The sequence below is a fragment of the Priapulus caudatus genome, unplaced genomic scaffold (assembly GCF_000485595.1).
Source record: "Priapulus caudatus unplaced genomic scaffold, Priapulus_caudatus-5.0.1 Scaffold202, whole genome shotgun sequence".
NCBI classification, from domain to species: Eukaryota; Metazoa; Priapulida; class Priapulimorpha; order Priapulimorphida; family Priapulidae; genus Priapulus; species Priapulus caudatus.
Genome location: NW_014577263.1, coordinates 103,608 through 110,529, shown reverse-complemented (window position 1 = coordinate 110,529; position 6,922 = coordinate 103,608). Strand labels below are relative to the sequence as shown.

Genomic DNA, 6,922 nt, shown 5'->3' with positions numbered 1-6,922 from the left:
TGTTGCATCCAGGGCAATGTTGGAGAGGAGCTGACATGTAGTAGCCGTGTCTGTCTGCTGCAGGTTGAAGCCTTCACAGCTTCCATCTGCCATGCATTGAACAGTGCAGCGAACATGGCTCGCAGCATAGGTAGATATGACGCTGCTAGTAATGGCCGTGTCGGATGCGTACAGAGTAAAGTACTCTTCCTTTACCGCTGTTGCTTCACAGCTCAGCAAGGCAACGCCCAGCAAAGCAGCTAACGTGGACGCATACATCTTGTTCCTGCTGCTGCCACTTCTCATTTGGTAGTAACATCACAAGCACATATTTTCCCGTTGCTATAGGTGGCGTACAACAATAAGCCTCCGCAGATTGTTCACCGTTTTTCTTCTCTAGAAAAGGCTTTTTTTTGCTTTTTTCTCCGCCGAAATTCGGCACTAGAGTGCAATAATTTGCATTATGCACGCAAGTTAGATGCCTCGTGGACGTCTAGAAAGCATTAGAAGTAAAATTGGTCGTGTTGTGTATTTGTGACATTCCGTCAGGTGGCGTAGCCACAGCGACCGGTTAGTCATTGTTGTGTTTGAAATGTGTTCAGACAACTTTGCAGAAATTCGCATCATAATCCCGGCGCACATTGCCGAACATTTTGCTCAAAAACATCTTAGCAATGTTCCATGAAATGTTCGGCAATGTGCGGTGAAAAAAGTCGCCGAACAATGTTTCTGAAGATCGGAAATGTTTGATATCTCGAACATTGTTCGTCGAATGTTTGTCAATGTGCGCTGAATGTCGAACAATTCTACGAACAGTTGTAAAGTAACCAATAGCAGCACGATATGTGGTCACATGATTTTTGTGCCTAATCATGCACCGATCACGTGACTCTTTACAACACAGCTACTAGACGGCGCCACGAGATTGTTCGCTGCAAAATGTTCGGCAATGTGCGCTCAGCAATTGTCCACCCGCACATTGCCAGACAAAAACATTTGTTCGGGAAAATGTTCGGCAATGTGCACCAGGCTATAGACTAAGAGCTGGCAAAAGTTTCGAGCGGAGCATAGAGCATGAATCTGTAGTTATTTAACATGAATAAAGTGTATGTTGTGTAAGCGAAGTAACAGTGTGAGTATTTTTAATTAATTTCTGTTCGGTGCTTATTCAGGCCTGCCGCCTATGGACGCCCTCTACTGTTGTTCAACTACACCTATAAATCAACGCCCACAATCACGCTCCATTGCTGTTGACTAGGGTCTGTTGACTGTTCCCTACTGCCCTCTCGCGGCCATGTGATGTATATGCAATCGCCCCCCCCCCTTCTTGCCGTGTTCGCTGCGCACATGTGTCGCTGGGCGTGCATACAGTCGTCATAGCCAGTTCGGTATGATAAAACACACGCACATTCTTCCCGTTGTGTTTGATGCATTCTCTACATGAATAAATATATATCTATATTTACTCTCTCCACTCCATCTCACTCTCCACTCATCCACTCCATCTCACTCTCCACTCATCCACTCCATCTCACTCTCCACTCATCCACTCCATCTCACTCTCCACTCATCCACTCCATCTCACACTCTCCACTTCATCCACTCTGTCTCTCTTTCGCCCTCTCTCTGTCTCGACACACACACACACACACATGCATGAACACACGCATACATGCACACACGCACACATACCCGCCCCCCACACCCCCGTCCGCCCCCCAACCCCCGTCCGCCCCTCCAGCGGCACGCCAGCGGCAACGCGAAGGGGGGGGGGATTTGTCAAATCCATAAATATATCTATATTATGTCTGCGTATGTGTGTGCGTGTGGGTGTGTGTGTGTGTGTGTGTCCATGTCTGTTTGTATGTGCAATACTGTCTGAGTGTCTGTCGTGTGTGTATATATGCGTATTAGCCAGCGAGCCATGCAGCTGTGATTTGCACGGTCCGTTTTGAAACTGCACGGCCAAAGAAATGGAAAAAATTCAAAATTCCAAAATTTAAACAAAATATTCCTGCCTAATACCCTGACTCTAACCCGAACCCTAATCGGAACCCTAACCCTAACCCTAAGCCGGATTATCAAGGAGAGCAGCACTCCTTTAGCTATGTTTCTCCTTCCCTCCAATTTTGTTATGTTCAATGCTGTGTCCAGTCCATCTCCACTATATTAGACATCTTCACCGTAACCCTGGCACGGGAGGCTAAACAGGTGCTATGCCTTGCCAAAGGACAACCTGTAGCTAGGGCGGCAAAGGAAGCTTATCTCCTTACTAGTGACAAAGTCACTCCCTTCTCCAAGCAAACTGCGATAAAGTGCCTTGCTCATTGCGATTGCGCCAGGGTAAATCTGCGAGCCGGACACCCCAACCCTAACTCCCACGCTCATGGGAGGGGGGAGGTGTGATTTCCCATGCTCTGACCAGCCAAGGTGTTGTCTCACCCCCCTGGCAGACTTCTCAGCCTGAAGTCCTAAGTGACAATCACATGGCCACTGCTCTTCCCAGGTGGCTCTTGCACGGCTATGACACTGTCTCCATAAGTAGTTGGTGGTAGTGGAGTTGTTGATGAAGTTAGCAGCTCATCACTGGATCATCTCTTTGCTGTTTTTGTTGGACTTTGTTGATAGATCTCAGATAGAGGGAAGCATATATTCAATGGTTGGCAACTTATAGCTTGGGTGGAAGAGGAAGCTCACCTTCCCACTATGGACTTGTGAAATGAAAGTCTCTCCTCTTGCATAAGATATAAACATGTGTCGTATATAAATGCATATATATCATGGAATCAGGTATCATCTTGGTTGGGTAGTCTTCGTCTGAGAGCAAGGTTGAAGTGACGGTGAGTCATGAGGTTGCATGGAAAGCTGGTATTAGAACCGAGCAATACTCTTGATTCTTCTTGACTTGTGATGAAATTACGCTCGGTGAGGTTCCCACTCAAAAACTAACGTTCCGGATGGGTCTAAGGTGACATTTTGCGCCTTGCAGTGAGGCGATAGATAGATCTGCCTCCATATGATGTAGGCTGGACAATAGTGTGCATCGTCTTCCGACGAGTGTAGATGCTATAGTCGTACTTCCACCCTGAAACAAGAACTGCTGATGTCTAACAATGAACTAGATGTAAAACTACTCAGGATTCGATTAACAACATATAGATGGTAACAAGGCAGTTTCACGTTAATATAGTGCATCGTTGCAATAACAGTTTTGGTTTCAACGATTTCATGCACTCACACATCCCGTCAGCTTGATGAAGTGTCTATGTCTGCACAAATGTCCTTTTACACGATTTGGTGGCTCATTGCCGGCGTGTGCTGATCCGTGGGTGTGGCAGTGTTATGCAGCTTCTCAGCAGAAGTGAGTTTGAAGTCCTGGATCCTTGTTCCCGGTTCCGGTTCCTTCCTAGTTCCTTGCTCTGTAACAACAGTAAAGACAAAACTACAATTGTGCGAGATTATTAATACGTAAGTATAGGTGATAAAGTTAATGAGCAACCTGTTAGGAGGCATTATAACGGATAATTTATATGCTATAAATACATATAACTCATTTATGGATATTTCATATAATTCACATTCCTATGTCTGATCTCAACTACAACAGTTCAGACAGACCAAATTAATTTATTAAAGTCATAAAATAGGAAATTTTGATAAATGACATAAAAACTCCACTCATCCACTCCATCTCACTCTCACATCAAAGAAGGTAAATAACAACAGAATCTTTCTCTAGCTAAATATCTGCTAGTGACCCAAGGAAGATGGAGAAGAAGAAGATGATGAACAAAAAGAAGAAGAAAATGAAAATGAAGAAGGAAAAGGAATCGCCGCCACCGACGAGGACGACGAGAAGAAGAAGAAGAAGAAGAAGAAGAAATAGACTATAATGACGATGTGGGCAACGACCAAGATGATGACTTCAACAATGAAGAGGAAGCCAAAGAGAAATGTCTGATCATAGGTAACTTTTTTTTCTCGATATTACAGCACAAGCAAATCTAATTCAGTCTATTGCAATATGTAGATATAAACGTGTTTTTTTTTTCAAATGCAGTGATCAATATAAGACATTATCTGAGTGGCAGAACCAAACTTAACAATTACCACCAATTTCAACCAACTCTATACATGTTCTGTCACGTTGCAGGTATCTGTCTTCAGAGGGAGGAGGGATAATTGTGCCAGAGTGTTGAGTCATGAGGCTGGGATTGGAGCAAGATATTCTTTCCTTCGTTCAAACACCATGCATGCTTATCATTTAGACCAGCAATACACAGTGAGTAGTTCCTGTCCGTGTCTTAGGGAAGAGCACGTGTTGTGGGCATGTATCAGAGTAAAGAGCAGCATGTAGTGGGAGCATATGAGAGAGAGTGAGGAATAGAGGGTGTATACATATATGTATGCGTGTGTGCATGTATGTGTGTGTGCGCGTGCGTTCATGCATGTGTGTGTGTGTGTGTGTGTGCGTGCGTGCGTGCGTGTGTGCATGTATGTGTGTGTGCGTGCGTTCATGCATGTGTGTGTGTGTGTCGAGACAGAGAGAGGGAGAAAGAGAGACAGAGTGGATGAAGTGGGAGAAAGGGAGTTTATCAAAATTTCTTATTTTATGACTTTAATAAATTAATTTGGTCTGTCTGAACTGTTGTAGTTGGGATCAGACCTAAGAAATGTAAATTATATAAAATATCCACAAATGAGTTGACTGAAATGATCCGTTATAATGCCTCCTAACAGGTTGCTCATTTAATCACCTATACTTACGTATTAATAATCTAGCACTTAATCATTGCAGTTTTGTCTTTACTGCTGTTACAGAGCAAGGAACCAGGAAGGAACCGGAACCGGGAACAAGGAACCAGGACTTTAAACTCACTTCTGCTGAGAAGCTGCGTAACACTGCCACACCCACGGATCAGCACACGCCGGCAATGAGCCACCAAATTGTGTAAAAGGACATTTGTGCAGACATAGACACTTCATCAAGCTGACGGGATGTGTGAGTGCATGAAATCGTTGAGACAAAACTGTTATTGCAACGATGCACTACGTTAACGTGAAACTGCCTTGTTATCATCTATCCTCGAATCCTCGAATCTATAATCGAATTGTTAATCGAATCCTGAGTAGTTTTTCATCTAATTCATTTTTAGACATCAGCAGTTCAATATTTGAAGTGTTTGACTAGACATTTTAATGACAAAGATAGGAAATTTGTTGCTAAATTTGTTTTTAATGTACCGTTTTCATTTAATTGTGGATGCAAATATAAAATGCAAATTTGGCTTATTACATTTATTTACATGCTAAGGAATCAATTTAATAACTTCCAAATCATTTTTATAATTCGAAATTTTTTTGAACCCCACTATTGAACTTATTACCCGCAGGGAAAAATTTATCACTTAACTTACTAGCATTTAAACCATTTTATTAACGTTAGAGCCAATTCATTCGCTTCAAATTCAACTCTATTCTGTCGTATGTACGTAATTTGCAGCAAAAATAATGTCACGTAAATTGTAAAGTTGTAATTTGCAGCAAACCTTGCCACTAGATAGCAGTCAATGGTCATTACTGAAGTGATTCACTGGTGACCATGGTTGTAGATTTGGAAGCAAATTGATTCGTTTCATGTAAATTTGTTTTGTACTTTATTTGGAAATGTGTGTGAATGCAGAGTAATTTTGTAGGAGATAGCTTTTCCAGGTGAACGACTGCGAGCGTGGACGGGAGCATGAAAGTGTGAGTAAAAGAGGGGTAGCGAAGGGGGAGGGGGAGGGGGTGGAGTGGGAACAGGGGAGGGGGGAAGGGTGGGAAGTGGGGGGAGGGGGGAAGGAGGGGTTAAGGTGGGGTGGGGGGAGGGGGGAGGGGGGAGTTAGGTTAGAGCTTGCAATGGGGCAGCATAGGTTAGGTTAGCTAGAACTATAGCCCCAATGGCTCCGCAGCAGGCCTGCGGCGGCGTATTGGTGGGTTATAGCCCTGCTGCGTTAGAGCGAGGGCTATAGTTCTAGAGCTTAGGTGAGCGAGAGTGAGAGTGAGAGTGACACAGAGGGAGAGAAAGCGCGCGTGAAAGCGAGAGCGAGGGAGATTAACAGCGTGCGTGGAAGTGCGTATGAGTCTGGGAGAGCACGCGCGAGAGGGAGAGAGGGAGAGCGGAGAGATAGGTTAGATAGAGAGATTAGCTAAAGACTTCTATATATGACGTAAATAAAGTTGTATTTTTCATATTAAATCTTTTATTTTTAACAGTTGTTATTATGAATGTTGTACAATGGATATACAAATAAAATGTTATTCTAAACTACTTCTATGACTACTACTACTATTCTAGCCTATTTCTTTACTACATTTCTATCGTCACGAGTTTCTGCAATGCATTAAGACAAAATACAAAGTTATACTAGACTAAAATTCCCTAAAATCACTTTACAAGTAACTGCGCAAGTACTTGTGAAACTGACAAGTGACTTGGGAATGACGGAACTTGCTAGAAATTATTAATATCAAGAATTCCTTATAATATATCTTACTTAAGTGATATATACTCCACTGAACGCAAGATACAAACTCACGGTAACATAGTATGTTACTTACATTATTAGTCTATGATTCTTTCTCTCTCTCCCCTCTCCTCTCTCTCGCCCTCTCTATTTTTCTCAATCTCGCTGTCTCACATCTATGTTTGGCCTACTCGTCTTCTTCGTCTTTCTCTCACTTTCACCCTTCCTCTCTCTCTCTCTCTCGCCCTCTCTATTTCTCTCTATCTCGCTGTCTCTCTCATCTATGTTTGGCCTACTCGTCTTCTTCGTCTTTCTCGTCTCGTCGTCCTCTACATCGGGGGTGGCTCTCTCTCTCTCTCTGCGTGCCGCACGGGGCGCCATCATCAGAGGCTCGGGGACCCGCGCTCTCTCGTCTTGCAGTCGTCTCGTCGCTGCTC

General features: G+C 43.6%; 1 long non-coding RNA gene across 1 annotated transcript; it reads left to right on the top strand.

Moving 5' to 3' along the window:
- The first annotated feature begins 3,673 nt into the window (after positions 1-3,673).
- On the top strand, positions 3,674-5,280 carry LOC106807238. The gene is made up of 3 exons (XR_001393639.1): positions 3,674-3,946; positions 4,133-4,261; positions 4,801-5,280. It is a non-coding gene; the product is annotated as an uncharacterized LOC106807238 (long non-coding RNA).
- Positions 5,281-6,922: the final 1,642 nt, after the last annotated feature.